Below are 19,754 nucleotides of genomic sequence, written 5' to 3'. Positions count from 1 at the left end.
AATGAGATGTGAGTTTGAACACTTAATTTTCCAAGTATCATTTTTTATAAGATCCAAGTATCATTTTTGTGGAAGGTATGTTATGCTCTAAGTTCCTTACAAATGCAACTTTCCTCTTAGCTTCTCCGAAGTGTGATCACACTTGCTGCTCTCTCTGCTCACTGGCTGCACCTAGCTCTTGCACCCAGGACAGGGCCCATCTAACTCCCTACTTCCTGCTTTCCTCTACACTGTCACACTGTGGGGAGTGCTGATACAATCAGGCATAGTCCAGCTGCCCCATCTCAAAGACTTGCAGCCTAAGGGCGAGTTCAGGAAGACCAGGGTTTAGTATCCCACTCAGTGTCTATTGCCTTCCACCAACAAGGCTGGTGGAAGATGGGCACAATGATGTTACCTACCTCAGAGAATTGCCATGAGGATTAAATATAAAGTGCTAAGCACCGTGCCTGGAATAAAGGGGGTGCTCAATAAGTGTTACCTAGAATTAGTATTCACAGAAAGACTCTTAGGATAAAGGGTCATCAGATAGAAGAAGATAGTTAAAATTTTTCTTTTGAATTAAAGGAGTTTTATAAGTTAAAAATAATATTTTCTTACTTGAATAATTTCAAAACAAAGGAATGGTAAGAACCAAGGGTGATATTCATCTTTTTAATTCCTAAATCCAAACTTAACATTTCTCAGTAAGGCTTTAAGAGTTTTCATTTTATTTTTAAAATTTGTTTTTGTCTAAGTTATGTTATTTTAAGGGGTCTATATGTAATATTATTTCTTTGGATAATATTAAAACACAAAATAAATGTTGTATACCATATTTAAATGAAATTTAATAGTATGATCACAGGAAAAGATAATTTTTGGTAATTCTCAAAAATTGCAAAAGTGCTATGCACGTGTAAACCAGCATACATGCATAAGCTATTCCTTATTGCTAGCTTAATTATTGTATATGCAGCAAATAAAACAATGTTAGGCAACTTCTGTGCGGAATGTTCTCTCTGATAAATGAATGCTGATCCATAATGGGGGGGCTAGGGAAGAATGAAGGAACTTTGGATTGGGCAGAGGGGAGTGAGGGGCGGAGGAGGGTGTTGGGGTGAAAAGGATGGTGGAATGACGGTGTCTTAAGTAGAGAAGCCAAGTGGAAAACAGAAATACCTGTGTGTGTGTGATTTTTCATTAAAATTCTACATTAGAAACACAAGGAGAAAAAGGTTATTTGCCAACCGCTCTGAACAGTCTGCTAGTGTTTTTCTTTGTTTTCCAATTTGGTGCATATTTATAGGAATTATGATAAGAAACTGGTTCTAGTTAAGGGAATATACACATTACTTTTTTGTGTCAGTTGATACATTTCTAAATGCTTTGTGTTTTACATACTTTATATATAAACATACCACATATTTTACATAGAAAATAACCATATTATTAAAAATTCATATGGGTTCACCACATATACTTGTCTCCTTCTCAAGTATTTTCCTTATTCTTGTTTCAGGGATTAAATGTGAACTATTTTTTAAGCCCAAATTTTAGTTCCATCTGGTCATTGTTTTGTTATCAAGAGTAAGAAAACCCAACTTAAGGTTAAGAAAAGTTGAAGAAGAACAAATGACTCCTTTTAATGAAAATAAAAATAATTTAATTCAGTTCATCTTAAATGGAGCTCCTATTAGAAACAAGATATTTGGTTAAAAGATTAAGAAATGTCATTCTTACTCAATTACCTGCATTCTCATGAAAAGAAAAAGATTTAAAAACAGTTACAGTACTATAAATAGTTACAGTACTATAAATAGTGTAGCAGAAGATAGAAAAGTCCATTGTTTTCAAAATTTTAAGTTGACATTCAAATTTTTATTACATATTTATATATAATGAAAAAGGCTATAATTTTTAGAATTTAGTATATAACAGCATTAAAAATTACTGAGCTCTATCCAATGGAATTTAATTATAGTAATTTGTTACATACCATCAACCATTACAAAACAAGTTTATATATATATGTTTGTATATATATCTATCTATTTATACACACACACACACACACACACACACACACATACACACACACACACACACACACACAAAGAAGTTCTTCATATATAGAAAAGTTTTCATGTGCCACCATTTGACCCAGCTATCCCACTCCTTGGTTTATACCAAACAACTTAAAATCAACATTCTACAGTGACACAGCCACATCAAATGTTTCTAGCAGCTCAATTCACAATAGTTGAATTATAGAACAAACCTAGATGTCCTTTAACAGATGAATGGATAAATAAAATGTGTATATATTCACAATGGAATATTACTTAGCCTTAAAAAAGAATGAAATTATGGCATTTGCAGGTAAATGAAAGGAGCTGGAGAATATCATGCTAAATGAAATAAGCCAATCCCCAAAAACCAAAGGCCAAATGTTCTCTCTGACAAGTAAATGCTGATCCATAATAGGGGGGCACTAAGGAAGAATGAAGGAACTTTGAATTGGCAGAGGGGAACAAGGGGAAGAGAAGGGGTGTCAGGGTGAAAAGGATGGTGGAATGAGACAGACATTATTACCCTATATACATGTATGACTGTATGACCAATATGACTCTGCATCTTGTACAGCCAGAGGAATGAGAAGTTGTGCTCCATTTGTGTACAATGTATCAAAATGCATTGTACCTTCATGTATAACTAATTAGAACAAATTTTAAAAAAAGCTTTCATGTACATATGAATATATGTAAATTCACCTTTAACAGAAATTTTACTTTATTCTTTCTTATTCTCATATTTTCATTACATTTCCCTCAATGAATTTTATCCCAAATAAATATATAAGCTTTAAAATTATTTGCTCATGTTATAAATACCTACAACAAAAAACTTTAATTTTTAAAATTTCTTGTGCCTACAAAAGTCAAAATATTTAACCATTTTTCTCTGAATTGAGTTAGTATTTACGATTATTATTAGTACATAATAGATGAAAAGTCTGTATTATGAATCTTGGTAAAATTAATCTTATCTGATACACAGGTACATGTAGTAGTTTTCTCCCTTTGCAACTATTTCAGTTGGTAAGGTAGGCATCTAACTTTATTTTTTTCTAATATAATAACTTTATTATATATAAAGATCTAGATGAGTTAAAAATAAAAGGATTGAAAAATATATTATGCAAACACTAAAAAAAAGGAGGAAGGAAGGCAGCATGTGGTGGGGTTATATTACTACATAACTCAGTCTTCAGAACAAGGAATACTGTGGCGGACAGTATGGAGAAAGATACTTTATAATTAAAAGGAAAGGTCAATTAGCCAAGATGACATAACAATCTTAAATATGTATGCATCCAGCAACAGAGTTCAAAATACATGAAGAAAAACTGATAGAAATGAAAGGAAAAAACACAGACAAATCCACAACTATACTTGAAGACTTCAACATCCCTTTCTCAGTAATCTGTAGAACAAGCAAACAAAAAATCATCAGGGACAAACGAGACCTAAATAACAAATTAACCTAACTGATTTTTTTAGAGCACTCTACCCTCCAACAGCAGAATAAATATTCTTTTCAATGGAACACACAGAAAGCATTTGCCAAGACAGATCATGTTCTGGGTCATAGAACATATGTTAACAAATGTAAAATAATTGAAATAATATTCTGTAACTAACAAAATTTACTAGAAATCAATAACAAAAAGATGCCTGACAATACCAAGAGCTGGTAAGAATACAGAATAACTAGAACTCAAATTTATTGCGGGTGGGAATGCACAATGATAGAACTCTTTCAGTAAATAGTTTGGCATTTTCTTCTAAAGTTAAATATATGCTTAACCTTAAGACTAAGAATCTCATATCTACATATTTACTCAAGAAAAATAAAAACTTAAGTTTACATAGAAACTGACATGCAAATTTATCATGACTCTTTCCAACCATATGTCATTCAGCTGATGAATGGATAAACAACCAATAGAATACTACTCTGCAGCATTTATATATGTTCATGTACATATGAATATATACAAACTTACCTTCAACTGATCCATGCAAGGACATGGAGAAATCTCAGATGTATGAGACTAAGAGGAGGGAGCCAGACTGAAAAGGCTACCTAGTACAATTCCATTGACCTGGCATATAGAAAGAGAAAAGTACAGGACTAGATTCAGAGTAGTCCTTGCAAGGAGTTGAAGACAACTTACAAAAGGACAACAAGAATGAATTTGGGGCAGTGATGGAACTGTTCTTTCTCCTAATCGTAGAGGTAGTTGACTTGTCTATATTACATTTAAACTCAGTTTATCATATGTATGTATATTATCACAAATGTATGCAATTTACTGTTTGTAAATTTTAAAAAGTAAATTTTAATGTATTTTGAAATTCTGATATAATGACTTCTCAGGTCACTTAAGAAGTGTTTTTCCCCCCATGTTTTCTGCTTATGGTCAGTCATAAAAATATCAATCAAAACCAAACCAATTCAGCCTTGTTTATTAAATCTGGGTTATTTGTGACATGAGAGGCACTGCCAAGCATCAAAAGCCAGTGATAACCCTAAAGTACATTTTGAGCTTTTCTTCACAACCTCTGAACTGAGACTCAAAACCTCTTTCCAAAACAGGCAGAGAGGCTTGATTAAGTTTCAGCATCATTTCCAGACCTCCCAAGGCGGAGCCATTAATAATCAGTGAAATGGCCCAAAAAAGAGAAAACACTGGAAGGAATATGATTTCAAAAAAATCTGCTAACCCTGACTAAATTTCTGAATGATTGAGAATTGAATAAAAAGCTCACAGTTCCACCCTCCCTGTCTCACATGCTACCATTACTCTGAAGCAGCAATCCAGCCTGCAACCATGATCTCATGAGAGCAGCCCTGAAGAGGTCAGGGTGAGGCTGACTGGGTCTAGACTGTCGATTGGCACCCATCAATCTACACAGTCAGTCAAGATTATCTGCACTCAGAGCCTCTGACAAGCAGTCTAGTTTAGACTTGTTCCCAAGTGACACTGGTGATTATTTTTAAATCTTAATGTTATAGTTTAACTAATTCATTAATGATTAAGACAATTTTAAAGACTGAGCAGGCCCCACTAGCTAAATGGTTGTTGCATTTAAGTTAACATGCAAAGGATGTCAGCTGCCTGCAGTTAGCTAATAACGCATTATAATTAATAATACTTGGGCAAAGTGTCCCATCAGCAGGAGCCCTGAGGTTGTTTTCCTAATGCACCAAGATGATCTCCATCAGGTCTCTTCTGTTTCATCAAATAAGTAACTGGTTCTGTTCTTCTTTAGAGTCTTTTAATTCTGGAAATAATTTAGGTCCTAATTCCCAAAATTCATAGCACTTTTTTTCAATAGCATTTCTTGTATTGACTGATATGTGGGATGCTGTGGTGATAAAAGCAAATAAACCCGTTCTTATTCACTCATCCCCAATTCTGCCTGGCAAAAGCACATCTATCTCAGCAGGAGGGCATCAGCAAGCAAGAACCCAGGGAAGTCAGGACAATGATGCATCCACCCCCGCACAGATTCCTTCATTTGTGTGTGTGTGTGTGTGTGTGTACATATGTATTTCCTATGTGTAGGATCTGCATTGTCCAATCATTAATTGGTGCTAAAGTGCCTATTTTGCACTTAGGGAAACTAATCTTGTATTCTTTAATTTAACTATTACATCACCTAATGCTACTTTGCTGGAATATGAAATGGGTGATGATGGCTTCCAAGAGCAGAGCAGTGGAGTCAGAGCCAAGTTACATAATAGCCTAACAGTAGTACAACAGCATGGTCAACGACCTAGCCTCTTATCCCATATCATTATTACTATCAAATAAGAACATATACATAAATAATTTTGGAAATTCAGTGCTCATCCTCAAATTCACCTTTCCATCTCTGTCATCCTCCTTCACCCATCCCACATTCCAGGGGAAGGAGCATGAGAGAGATGAATGAGGAACATGTCCCTCACTGCTACTTTGCAGGTGGTGAAAGTATCTAAATGATGTACACATGGAACTATCAAAAGAGAAAAAGTCAAAATGAGCTGCATACACTGTGAGGCAAGAACCATAGTTCTACTGGTTTGGTAATTGTATAAAATTTCAGTTTTTATGAAATTAGAAATTAGATGCAAAGGAAACTTTTACTTTGGTACCGATCTCCTGATGGAGCATCTATATGAATAGTCTGTGCTGTGGAGTACAGTTTTATGAAAGTCAATAAGACAATAAGACAATAAGACAATAACCACATTGTCAATTTGCTTGACAATGTGGTTCAGGTCTCCTCATCCTTACTGATGATTGTTTTGTACACTTGTTCCGTTTATTGCTGAGAGCGAAGTGTTGAAGTCCTCACCTGTAACTGTGGATGCTGTGGATGTGTCTTGTTGTATAACCTGTCATACACACTCCTCTCCGATATTTTTTACTATTCCAAACTCTACTATTATTGTCACCATTTTTAAAATAAGGAGATTGAGACACAGAGAGTCAGGAAATTTGTAAAATCAACTCAATTAGTAAATGGTAAAACAGGATTTAAATTGAGATAGTTTGACTCCTGAGTCCCTGCTCTTTAACCCCACTGTACACTGAATCCTGTCTCATGTATGAACTTTGAAAGCAGCTAAAATAAAGTCAAGACTTATTTGCCCTTTTCAAGTTGTCTGTGGCACAAGCTGACTCTGGGAGAGCTCAGACAAGGCCTCTCCCTCCACTCTCCCATCTTCTCCCTCTCAACAATCTCATCCACCCCTCAGGAGAGTCAACAGAGGACACTCCAAGGGTGTGTTGCTGGCCGCTGCAGCTTCTAGTGGATCAGAAACAGGTAACAGCCTCTGATACTGCATGAGGGTTATTTAGGATTACCTCTCTCTCTCCAATTCCTCTCACTTCTTAAGTGTCCATAGCTTTGTTCCCTTGGGATGCTGGTATGGATAAGAATAAGGTCTGCCTTGGGAGGGGGTCCCCTACTCTGGAAAGGCTTGGAGGTGGGGAGATAAGTCAAAAGCTGTTTGGGGATTTAACAATTTACCTGTCCTTACTTCTTTTTGTCATCAGTATGACAAGAACTCAAAGGTCCAGCATGGAGTGTAAGGCAACAAGGGACAATGAAGACCTATTTCCAGATTTGGCATTAGGCTAGAAAGGCAAAAGGAGTCCTCCTGCTTCACTCACAGTTCAGTGTAGTTTAGCGAGGCCAGAATGTCTCCCAGGAGTTGGTGAGAGCCAGGTGTTCTCTCCTGGAGTGTGCCCTCCATGCACAGCTCTCTCAGGGAGACTGAACTGGTGGGCTGCTGGCCACTTTGGTGTTTATCAGAGATAAATTCGAGCTGTAAGATTCTCCATGGGAATGAAATAACCAGTTCTAAACCTGAGAAATTTAAATCCCCATTCATCATATTGGCAGAAGAACTATTCTACTGTAGGCCTCAGAGATTTAGTTTTTCAGACTTGCTGGTCCTTCAGTTTAAATAAGGGCAAAGTGAAGAATTCCAGGGCCACTGAAATCACAGCACAGACCAGTGTGTTCAGCATCTTGAAAATAAGTGGTGACCCAATACTTTCTTTACTCTGCTGAAGAAAGATTGGGAAGTCCAAGTACAAGACTGATATTCAGGCCCCGTATAACTCTAGCTCCAAAGGGATACAGATGAGACCCAATGGAGTGATGTTCGTCTTGTTCATTAGCCATGGTTCACCCAACCTCCGCCTTGCAGGCTCAGAAGTCAGTCTGGTAGTTCCCAGGGCTTCGGGTGTGCAGAGTATGTGGGGCTAAAGAACAGGGACTCTGGAGTCATGGTCTCAGTTTGAATCTGGGCTCTACTGTTTTTTCTTTTTTTAACTATTTTTTTGTTTTGATTTTTATTTTTACAGACTGCATTTTGATTCACTGTACACAATGGGGTACAATTTTTCATTTCCATGGTTGTATACAACGTAGATTCACAGCATTCATGTAATCATACATATACATAGGATAATACTATCTTATTCTACTATCTTTCCTTCCCTCACTCCCTCCCTCTACACCATCCAAAGTTCCTCCATTCTTCTATTGCCCTCCCATCAACCCCCCACCTCATTATGTATCATCATCCACTTATCAGAGAAAACATTTTCTTTGGTTTTTTGGGATTGGCTTATTTCACTTAGCATGATATTCTCCAATTCCATCCATTTACCAGCAAATGCCATAATTTTATGTTTCTTTATGGCTGAGTAATATTGCATTGTGTATATACATCACATTTTCTTTATCCATTCATCTATTGAAGGGCATCTAGGTTGGTTCCACAGTTTAGCTATTGTGTATTGAGCTACTATAAACATTGATGTGGCTGCATCACTGTAGTATGCTGATTTTAAGTCCTCTAGTTATAAACTGAGGAGTGGGATAACTGGGTCAAATGGTGGTTCCATTCCAAGTTTTCTAAGGAATCTCCATACTGCTTTCCAGAGTGGCTGCACCAATTTGCAACTCCACCAGCAATGTATGAATGTGCCTTTTCCCCCATATCCACGCCAACACTTATATAGCTTGTGTTCTTTGATAATAGCCATTGTAATTGGAGTTAGGTAAAATCTTAGGGCGATTTTAATTTGTATTTCTCTAATTACTAGAAATAATGATGGGCTCTACTCTTTAATAGTTGCAAGTTAATTATCATTCCTATATCTCAGTCTCTGAATTTTAAAAATGGTGATGGTAATAATAGGAATTGCCTTCCAGGATTGTCATGAGAATTAAATGAGCTAATATTTGAATAGTGTTTAGATCAACATATGGCAAATAGTGCTAATGTGTTATTATAAAATTGGTTAAAAAAATTAAAACAAGAGGACTTGAATAGACAAAGCAATCCTTAGTGAGAAAAGTGAAGCAGGAGGTATCATAATATCAGACCTTAAATTATACTACAGAGCTATAATAACAAAAATAGCATGGTATTGGCACAAAACAGATATGTAGACCAATGGAACCAAATAAAAGACACAGAGACAAACCCAGATAAATACAGTTATCTCATCCTCGCCATAAACATACACTGGAGAAAAGATAGCCTCTTCAACAAATGGTGCTATGAAAATTGGAAATCCATATGTAGTAGAATGAAATTTAATCCCGATTTCTCACCCCACACAAAAATCATCTCAAAGTGGATCAAGGACCTAGGACCAGAGAAGAAAATGTAGGCCCAACTGTTCATCATGTCCACTTAAGAACTGACTTCCTCAATAAGACTCCTAAAGCACAAGAAGTAAAATCAAGAATCAATAAATGGGTTGGTATAAACTAAAAAGCTTCTTCACAACAAAGGAAATAATCAAGAACATGAAGAGAGAGCCTACAGAATGGGAGAAAATCTTTGCCAACTGTACCTCAGATAGAGCATTAATCTCCAGGACATATAAAGAACTTAAAAGTCTTAACACCAAAAACTAAATAATCCAATCAAGAAATGGGCAAAAGAACTGAACAGACACTTCACAGAATACAAATCGTCAACAAATACATGAAAAAATATACACCATCTCTAGCAATTAGTGAAATGCAAATCAAAACTACTCTAAGATCTCATCTCACTCCAATCAGAATGGCAATTATCCAGAATACAAGTAACAATAAATGTTGATGAGGATATGGGGAAAAGGTACACTCATACATTCTAGTGGATCTGCAAATTGGTGCAACCACTGGAAAGCAGTGTGAAGATTCCTCAGGAAACTCCAATTGGACCTGGTCATTCCACTGCTCATGATATACTCAAAGGTTTATAGCAGCTCAATTCACAATAGCCAAGTTACGAAACTGGACTAGGTGCCCTTCAACAGATGAATGGATTAAGAAAATGTGCTATACATGTATATACAATTGAATATTACTCAGCTATAAAAAAGAATGACTTTATTTGCTGGTAAATGGATGGAACTGGAGACTATCAAGCTAAGTGAAATAAATCAATCCCCAAAAAAACCAAAGGCCAAAAGTTCTCTTTGATATGTGGATACTGACATATAATAAGATGGGGGGAATAGAAGTTCACTGTAGTAGACAAAGGGGAAGGAAGGGAAAGGGGAAAGAAGGGAAGGATGGAGGGATGGGAATAGGAAAGACAGAATGAATGGGACATAACTTTCCTTTGTGCATATATGAATACACGACCAGTGAAACTCCTTACCATGTACAACCAAAAGAATGGGATCCTGATTAGAATAAGTTATACTTCATGTATGTATAGTATGTCAAAATACACTGTACTGTCATGTATATCTAAAAAGAGCAAATAAAAAAATAAAATTCATTAAAAAAAAAGTCTCAGAGTGGCAAATTATTTTGCAGTAAGGAAAGAGAGTTGTTGAACAACTGGAAAATGATGTAGGCCTGAGCAAGGGAAGTCAATCAACATGGTTCTTGGTGAACATGGAATATCAACAAATAAGGGGAGCTGTTAAGATTTAATTATCTAGTTGTATTAGCCTCCCAGATAGTTTCAGATTGGACATTTCTTCTACAGTTGTGTTAGCATATGTATCTGTCAAAAACTGGACCAGAGGGGTCATCCTGCCGTTACACAGTCCTTTTGCATATTCTTGCACTGGTCTACTGTAGCAGTTGTGATAATAATAATTCTGTGAGCACTCACAGTATCTGTTATAAACAAGTATTATCTCATTTATTCATCATAGTACTTCTTTAAAGTAAATACTATTACATATAAGAAAGCAAAGATAGAGTGAGATATATATAGAGAGAGAACCACTGAGATTTTCCCCTTGCAGTTTCCTTGCGTGGCACACACATATTTGCCAATCATCTGGATCACTCCTATTCATCCTCTAGGACACAGTGTTAGTATTTTCTCCTCTAGCAGCAAGACCCAATTTCCCCTCCACAGAGCCTCCTATAAGCAAGGCACCCTTCTTCTCTTTCCTGATAGTCCTCAGCATTACTGATACAAGCACTCACTTCATCATATGAATATGTCCTAGGTTTTCTCCTCCATAAGGGAAGGCTATGCCTTATTATGACTGAATCTTCTCTTAGAAGGTGCTCGATATTTTGCAAAAATTATTATACAGTAGGATGAGTACCTAATAACTGATTAGGTTCCACAACTTATATGATGGTAAAGGGTTCAAACATCACATGAATGATCGAACTAAGAACTCTAAGGTCTGTTTCTATTCGGAGACACCACAGTTCTGAGACTCAGGTTTGATCCTGGTTGGCTTGAATTGATAATGCCAACCTTCACTAAGAAAAGTGCTTCAAGCAGAATATGAGGAAGGTAGTTTTCAGTTAAAATAAACCCAACTATCTAAAAGTAAAGGATCCAAACATTTTTTGAAGAAAATACTCCTACAATATATTGTAATGGGATTGTATACCACACTACTTTCAATTTTCCAGTGTAAATTTCTACATAGTTCCTAGGTATCATATTAATTTGAGCCTAGGAATAGTCTGAATAATATCCTCTAAGAATAAACTGCTTGGTTATATAGCACAGATTATGTCTGGATGGATGTGAGAACATCATGCAGTAAAAGAGACCTGTCACAGAATCAGCCCCTTCTGGTTACGAAAATGGCCAGTTGACCTCTATTGATTATTCCTGTGGCCCTCACCAAGCTGCCTCACTTAGTAGTCATTCTTTGCTACTAAGTAAAGGCTTCATGAATTTGTAAATCAATTCAAAACTGATCAGTACACATCAACTCCCACTTAAAATCTGTTTCAAAGCATAGTTGTTTTCCATTAGCCCATAATATGTCAAAAACCTTTCACATTAAGAAACCCTTGGTCAGAATCTTGCTCAACAGAAAACACATTTATTTCACTTAAGCCTTGGCAACGAGCTTAACAAAACGTAGTACGGTTCCTTTTGTCTTATTTTCAATATACCTTCATTGCAGAAAAATATTCAAAGATGTCTTTGGTAGAAGGCTAATTTTGATTGAGTGTCATAATCTAAATTTCTCCATATAGATCATATTGATTGATACAAACATAGCAAAAGCATGTGGTTGCCAATTCCCTGTTAGAAAGTCAATTTTACACTAAAGATTGTGGGAATATTAATTAATTCTTTTGTGGGATTCAGTGCAAGAAAATGTGCTCATGCCCTGATGCAAATCAGTAATTAGAAGTTTGCCTTGCTGATAACAGTGTCACCATAGTACAGAATCAAAGTTTAACGTGCCTTTGTTCATGTGCTTTCCAAATGCATTTCAGAGTCCACTTGCAGAACAGATAAGCTCTGAAATCTGTAGCTGTGGATTTTATCCAGGGGATCCTGCAACTAAGAAAGTATCTAGTTATTTTGACTTGTGAAAATCATCTCACCTCACAAGAGAATTTTTAGTATAATGAAACTATTCTATATGATGCTAGACTAGTGGAAAGATATTAGTATACATTTGTTCAAAATTATAGAATGTACAATACCAACAGTGAAACCTAAAGTAAACTATGGACTTTGAGTGATAATGACATCAATATAGGTACCAATGTACAATTGTGGTAGTGGATGTTAATAATCGGGAGGGAGGATGTTTATGTGTAGGGGCAGGAGGTACTTGGGAACTCTTGTACTGTCCCCTCGATTTTACTATGAACTACTCTAAGAAGTAAAGTCTCTTGAAAAAAAAAAAAAAAAAAAACTTCCTGAGGCAGTAAATTTCTTTTAGACAGCTCTGAATGTTGGAAACTACTTCAATTAATGGAACTGAAATCTGCTTCACTGAAAGCTCTTCCATTTTTAAGTGGGAACGCCTTCTAGGTGAAGTCTATAGGGACCCAATTTCAATCATAAAGAATGACTTCCTAACAGTCCCAGGGCCTTGAAAGAACTACAAGTTCCCTAGAAAAATGACCACTGCATGATCTGTTTATACTATGGGCCAGGCATTCTTTTAAGTATGTTACCTGTAACGTATCTTCTATCAAGACAGCACCTTCATGTGAACATGCTTATTGTCTCATGGGACAGCTCTAGTGCAAGCATTCTTATGGCCTTCATGATATTTCTGCCAGGATTATTTCTTTTCCTTTTCTTGGTTCACTGAGCAGCCTTCCAAATATTTGTTTCATCTCCTGGAAAGGCTAGCCAATGTATAAATCACATTCTGGAACCTGAGAGACCAGGATTTGAATCTTGCCCTCACCACTCTGACCAGCTTTAGGAACACAGTAACATGTTCTCCATGCCATGGTTTCCTCATCTGTGAATGAAATGCTAAAGGGTAAAGCACCTGACACATGGACATGTTGATAAATGTTCACTCATTAAGTCCAGTTTCCTCTCTAGGAAGGAATCTTTTGGATAAAGAACACAAATCATTCTGGTAACTGCAGAGTACTTTCCTCCTCTGAATAATACTTTAGCATTATTGTGTGGATCTGTCCCCAAAGTTGAGGGCAGACCCACTGTGGTAAAGGCAGTTCATGAGACCTCAACAAACCTGCCTTCCTTCCATTGTCTCCCTTTCCCCAGGCAACAGTTAGTTGATGGGCAGGCTTTCTGTGGGACTGATGCTCCTTTTCTTCAGGTGTTATTGTGTGTTTCCTCCATACCACTTCCCTCACTTCATACAAATAGCTGCCCAGAGCCCATTATGAGTCTGGCATATTGGCTGGGGCAAAGAACCTGGGCTGCCCTCAACACATTCTCAGCATTTAGCTCACCTGGCAGTCTTTTTTCAAACTCATCAGGAGATTAGAATCTGGTGGTAAATTCTGGCATTGCAGTCATTTGAACTAAGATTAGATTAACTGGCAGATCCTGCTTGTGTTGCTGACAGCCTGCTGTTTGCCAAATATCTGTAGCTACTACTGCTGAAATTACTGATTACTATTTACCACAGGCAGTAGTGGCATGCTTAGATACCCAGGCCACTGAAGACTGCTGCATGCCAAGTGGCCTCTCTACCACCCTCATTTTCTGGTTGCCAGTGTCAACTACAGCCAAAGTACCACTCAGCTGTAGATCCCAGCATCTCTTATTTTGGCCTAGTGCATAGAAAAGCACTGATCTATCATTCACTTAAAACAGTACTTAGTAGTTCTCAATCCTACCTGCACATTCAAATCAATCGTGAAACTTAAAAAATACTACCCAGGCCTGCCCAACACCTCCCTAAACCCCCACCCCACCCCCATTCTAGTTTAATTGTTTTGGGATAAGACTTGTCCTGGTTTTCTTTTAAAAGCTCCTCAGGTGAATCTAATGTGCAGGATGAGTTCAGAACCACTGATTTAAGAAGTCTGAAAGGGTACACAAAATATTGAGTCTACCAGGATGGTGGAATTACATACAAATTCTATTGTTTATGGTGCTTTCTAATCTTTAAAAAATGACAATGTTTAAATTGCATATTATAAAACTTTTTCTCAAAAGTGAAATCCTCCAATTAAGCATGAAATTATACTTTTATTCCTATTTCTATTAAATTCATATCCTCACTTTGTAATAAATTCAAGGTGAATTGTGCAAGTAATAATAATGAGTTTTCTTAAAATAGGAAGTAAACGGGATTAATACAAACAACCTATACTCCAAATTTTAGTGGTTGTAACATGCTTTCATAATTTTAAAGAGAGTCCTCTCTACACAAAAATAGTTCCACTGGGTCAGAACCCCCTTCCCAGCTCCAAATCAGGCATACTAACTCATCCTCTTCTGCACACCTGGCTATCTCTGCATACAAAGCAAGGATGTCAGAGACCTCTTTCTGACAAAGATTGAGCTTAAAATCAAACACATGAGATGCTCTGTTTGCTGATGATTTGACTTGACTTGCACAGATTGGGGGCATATGCCGGCCAATGTCAGATATCATTGTTCTCTAGAGTCTCCCAGCAGGAGAAAACACTCCTTGATGAGACACATACTGAGTATTTGGGGATACTTTATGTTGAATGGTGAAATTTTAGTTTCTTGGTGAACTATTAAATGCCTTGATGGGGAAGGCCCAAAATAGATGTAGTTATGCTCCCTCACTGAGACTTCTGGTGGGCTATGTTGTTTTTAGTGTGTACCCAGAGCTGGGAACTGGCTATGTTATGGTTAGTTAAGGACAGAAACACTGTGATTCAGAATATAAACTCAAGGTCATAAACATGAACTTGTGAGCATGAGTCCCCCCCTTTATGTAACCTGTTGGCAGTGTACCTTTTTGTTTGGCTTGTATATAAAAAGGGCCTATGGAAATGGGCTAAGAGAGGCTAAAATGGAACTGCTGAAGTTGAAGTTGGGGGCTGGCTAATGGCTGTGGCCACCACTGAATAAAGCACGTCTACTATCCTAACCACATCTTGTATCTTCTACCTGCCGAATCCCAAATTGGTTCCTAGGTCAGAGCCCACACGGCATGCCTCTTACCTACTTTCCTTCTCACTGGACAACCTCTTTCTCCACAATAACATGCCCCTCACAACAAAGAAGTGTCTGGTCCAAAATACAATAGGGCCAAAGTTTAGAAACTTGGCTTCCACACATTTATATTTGAATACTACTTCACATACTTGTAAAGAAAGAATAAAAATGTTAAAAATATCTTTCAACCCCGTGAAAATATAACTTATTTGTTCAAGATCACCTAAGTGAGCAAATACTACTAATTAATGGGCCTGAGTGTATTACCTTCCTACTTCATTACAATCCTGTTATCTTCCTGATTCCTATGGCTCTCCTCTGCATCTGAGAATGCCAACCACACTCCTTAACCCCTATTTTTTCTTCCAAGTTTTTTATCTTTTCTGACCTCTAACATTGTCTTCCTTTGTATAATTGTTTGATCTTTCCTGTCCCCTGGTTCTGTGTTAGGCCCAAGGACTAGTGTTAAGAGCTTAAATTTCCTTCCTACATTACTAAATTTTGTGTACTTAAGTTACATTAGAGTTGTAATTGATTTCTTAGAAATAAATTGTTTTCTTAATATAACAGCCATAGATAAAAATTTTTAAAAAGTTAGCAACAGAGAAAATTTAAAAGTCAACCTCCAAACCTAGAAATAGTTCTGTCATTACTTTCAATCTTTTCTCTATGCCTATGTATATTTTTTCCATTAAAATTTATTGTGAAGGCTGGGGGTATGGCTCAGAAATGTCAAGTACCCCGGGTTCAATCCCCAGCACTGAAAAAAGAAAATGAAAGGGTTATTGTAATTTCAGTGCTATTCTATAATTTTTTTCTATATAATAATATATTTGGGACTTCTTTTTATGCCACTAATATTATTCTCTAGCACTGTTTCTAATGGCTCCAATGTAATGTATTATATGAGACCTTAGAATTTCCTTAACCAACCAAATATTATTGGGTAGTTAAGCTGCTTCCAAATTTTAGCTTTAATAAACAAATCCTGCCAAACATTCTTAAATTCTTATCATATTCTTACCAAGAATGAAAGACATGCATCAAATGACATGCAAACATTTAAGGATTTTGATAAATAGTGTCAAATCGGGAATTTTACTTCAAATTGGTGATTTATAAGTAGGGGCTACTAAATAAACCATGGACACACTTCATCCAGATTGATTCCTCACTATGGTGGCTCCCCATCGCCTCTGAAATGAAAAGCCAGAGTAAGGCTGGCAATTGTTGCTGATTGTCAACACTTTTACCACTACCATAAACCAGCTTTGAGTCACCCTGAAACTGAATTCCACTGACCTTTAGTTAACAAGGGTTAACACAATCTGAAGATTATAAACTGCTTACACTGAAAGTATTCATAGTTTAGTGTTCACACACAATTATTACATAATATGAAATGTTATTAGTTTGATAAGAAAATTACGAAGTGAAAAGGGAAGAAGAATAGTTCTGAGTAGTGAGTTAGAGGAAAATTTCTTGAAAGAGATGATTTTTAATCTGCACTTTGGTGATGATTTTGACTGACGCTAGGCAGAAGGGCATTTTGGGTATAAGAACATACAAAGCAAAATACATGTAAGGGCAAGAAAGTGTGTGACATTCATTTTCTTTTAAAGGATAGAATGATATTTCATGAAAAGAATTAAACAAGACATATGGGATATAACTGGGGAAGTAGAATGGTATCAAACGTTAACACTTTGCTGAGGAGTAGAAACCATTTGGAGGAAAACAGGGAGCTGACCAAGGAGTGAACGCTCCAGGAGAGTTATCTCATCAGCAGTGTGGATCACGGCAGCAGCTGGTACAGGGAATGACTGCACTAGTCCTTGTGGGAAAGAAATAAGGGCCAAGAAAGTCCCTGGAAAGGCAGACAGAGGGAGACAAAATGTACAACTGAAACTCTTTAAGTAGTACAGAAAATAATAATACAAGCTAGAAAGGAAAACTGAAAAGCTTGAGTTATAGGCCGCGTTACCCCATTCAAGTTTCCTGAATTGATGTCCAACTGTCAACATGGGCTGTTTATCTAGCTTTATTTGCAAAGCACTAGCACCACCTGGTGACAAAAATATAGACTGATCCCAACGTTCCACAGTTCCATCATTTTTCTTCTAATTTTTTATTTTGCAAATATTTCAAGCCTACATAAAAGTAGAAAGAATAATGAACAACCCCATGCCCTCATCTACATTTTAGTTGTTAATGTCTTTCACATTTATCTTTCTCTCCCTATACATATATGCTGCACCATTAAGTATATTATAGACAATAATGCACTTTAATTTCAAAATTTTCATTCCTAAGAAAAAGATATCTTCTGCATAACTACACTATCACCTGACCTAAAAAATTTAACAATAATTTTACACATGTATATAATATTCCATATGTATTTAAATTTCCCTAGTTAACACACACACAAAAATATTTTTACACTTACATTTTTAAACTCTGTATCTAACCAAGTCTTGTGCTTTATATTTGGTTAATTGGTTGCAGAGGTCTCTTTTAATCTAGAACAATTCTCACTATTTTTTTTTTTGGCCTTCCATGAAATTGCCATCTGTGACATATCCAGGTCAGTCATCTTATGGAGTGGCCCACTTTCTGGATTTGTCCAATTATTACCCTATGATTAAATTAATATCAAATATTTCTTGGTAAGAATACTTCATAAGTGACTTTTGCATACTTTTTATTGCATCATTTCATAAAATGTAATGTTAGGTTTCCTGCTATTGGTGTTGCAAAATTTGATCATTTGGTTAAGGTAAATTTACCCTATATCATCAATGCCATGAGTGAACTATTACTTTAAGGAAGTATCTTTTCCCCTAACAAATTTTTACTCAAAGGTACTTTGAGGATTCTTATTTGACTCAGCTATTACACTGGGAATTGCAAACAAATTTCTATTACTATCATTTCTTTGAGATTTATTATTAAACAAATGGCAACAAATTAGCCTAACTGTAAATCAAACTGATAAAACAACCAAAGAGGAAATAATTGAGATTCAAATAGATTTTGACCAAGTACTCTGTACATACTTAGTGAAATATAAAGACAAAAAAAAACTGAAAAAAAGAAATCTTAAAACTTACTTAGTTGGTATCTTGTCAATAATTTGTATTCTCATTCTGAAATTATTTTATGTATGTGGTAGAATAAAGCAACTAAGTAAATAAATTCATGAAAGTAAGAACTAAGATTTCACCATAAGAGAAAGGAGGTATACAAATAAAATGAGGTAAGGAAAAAGTTACATTCAAATGTAAAATCATATATGAATTGGAAATAACAATATTAACTCATGATTTAAGAAAAAAATGCTTCTTGGTTCCACTCACTAATCATTTAAGCAATGATATCTCAGTAGTGACAGCATATCTAGCACCTAGTCTTGGTTTTCCATTCTAGCCATTTGCAATTCTCCCTTATTAAGTATCTATTCAAACTTTATGCCTGTTTTTAATTGGATTATTTGTTTCTTTATATTGAGTTGAAGTAGTTCTTCCTATTTTCTGAAGAGCAATTAACTATCAGATGTTTTGTGAATTTTTCTCTCATTCTAAAAATATACTATTTATTTTAACAGTGTCTTGGTGATCAATTTTTAATTATGATGAAGTCTAATTTATCCCATTTTAAAATGGTTATTGTTTTTCTGTATCCTGGCCCCAAAGTCTTTGCCTACTCACAAAAATTTTTAAATGTTTTCTTCTAAGATCCTTATGTTTATACTTACACTTTCTATGTATAAGTCTATGATTGCTCTCAGTTTATATATATAAATATGAGTAGGGACCTAGGTTCATTTATTTTTCTACATGGCTATTCTATTATTCCCAGGTAATTTGTTGAAAAGACTTTACTTTTCAGATTGCTTTGGGATCTTTGTTGAAAGTCAAATGACTTTGTGGGCCTAATTCTCTGTTCTCTTCCACTGATTTGTCAATTCTTATGTCAAGTACCACACTGTTTTAATTACTATTACTTTATAGAAACCTTGAAGTTAAGTAGGAAAGTCTAATTTTGTTATTTTTCAAGATGCTTTTGATATTCTAGGTCTTTTGCACTCTGAAAGAAATTCTGAAAGTTTGTCAATTTCTACAAAAACCTCAGTGTGTTGTGACTGGAATTGTATTGAATCTATCAACGAGTTTTATAGACTTTAAACAATATTGGGTCTTCCAATGATGAATATAGTTATACTATTTCCACATAAAATATTCCCTTATTTACTCTCAGCAATATTTTATAATTTCCAATACAAAGGTCTATCTTCTATTAAATTAATTTATAAGAATGTTATGGTTTTGGGTGCTACT

This window comes from Sciurus carolinensis, chromosome 9, assembly GCF_902686445.1.
Source record: "Sciurus carolinensis chromosome 9, mSciCar1.2, whole genome shotgun sequence".
NCBI classification, from domain to species: Eukaryota; Metazoa; Chordata; class Mammalia; order Rodentia; family Sciuridae; genus Sciurus; species Sciurus carolinensis.
The sequence above is the reverse complement of the archived record's forward strand: the minus strand, read 5'-3'. Positions refer to the sequence as shown.